At 39.3% G+C, this 895-nt stretch overlaps 1 pseudogene; it reads right to left on the reverse strand.

The window, feature by feature from the left end:
- Positions 1-250: 250 nt before the first annotated feature.
- Positions 251-895, reverse strand: part of LOC101645366 — a 4,827-nt pseudogene continuing 4,182 nt past the window's right edge.

Genomic DNA, 895 nt, shown 5'->3' on the forward strand with positions numbered 1-895 from the left:
TATTTTCCCCATTTGGGGGAAGGGGGTGGGGGAAGAAAATCAATCAGCCAATTCAGCTTCAAGTGAAATGTCCAGGTACAGCTAAAGCATTTAACACCAGAACGGAGAGCAAGCACAACTGCAAGTCCACGTCCTTTTAACTTACTCTTAAAATTGGAGTGTAAACTTTAGGTTGTTCATTTTAAAATCTCCTATTGGGAAGTACCTCATCTTTGAAAATTTGGAAAATATCAGTAAGTATTTACTCATTTCAAGTCTGTGTCTCTTTCAGTTGGTACAGCTGTGAATGCAGTACATTGAGATAGTCCAAGTTGTCCACCTGATAAGTTGCCCCCCTTCCACAATCAACATACTGGTATCTCTCTGGGATATCTGTTCAGGATGCCCAAAATTTATTGTCAAAGTAGTTTGCATCAAGAGTACAATGTTATGCACTTTGATGGATTTAAGTGCACAGAAATAACACATGTAAGTCATTTCCTCTATAATCATAGTAGGTACTATGTCTGTTTTTATCAAGCAAACTGATATTGGACATGTTGTTTAAGCTTGCCTTTCCAATAACCGTTTTTGAAAATTGAACTTATGCAGTGATATTTTCAACTTCAACAGAATAATAGTTATCGTTCGTGATATCGAATGTGTTCACGATATTTAAATATATCATACCGTTTCAGCATCATAACTGGCATATACTGACTTATGTACTGCACGTCGCTAGAGCTCGGGAAAAGGAAAGCGCCAATCCAGAAAAGAGAAGTTGACAAACACAGATGCCATCACATAGAGCTTTGTTCTTCTTGGCCTTCATCTCTGATCACTGTCGAGAATCCTTGCCACAAGTTGGTTTTGATGGCCCATGAATAGCTGCCCTGGCACGGAGGCGGCCAGAAGA

This window comes from Echinops telfairi, unplaced genomic scaffold (assembly GCF_000313985.2).
Source record: "Echinops telfairi isolate 266 unplaced genomic scaffold, ASM31398v2 ScPeMD7_18;HRSCAF=68, whole genome shotgun sequence".
NCBI classification, from domain to species: Eukaryota; Metazoa; Chordata; class Mammalia; order Afrosoricida; family Tenrecidae; genus Echinops; species Echinops telfairi.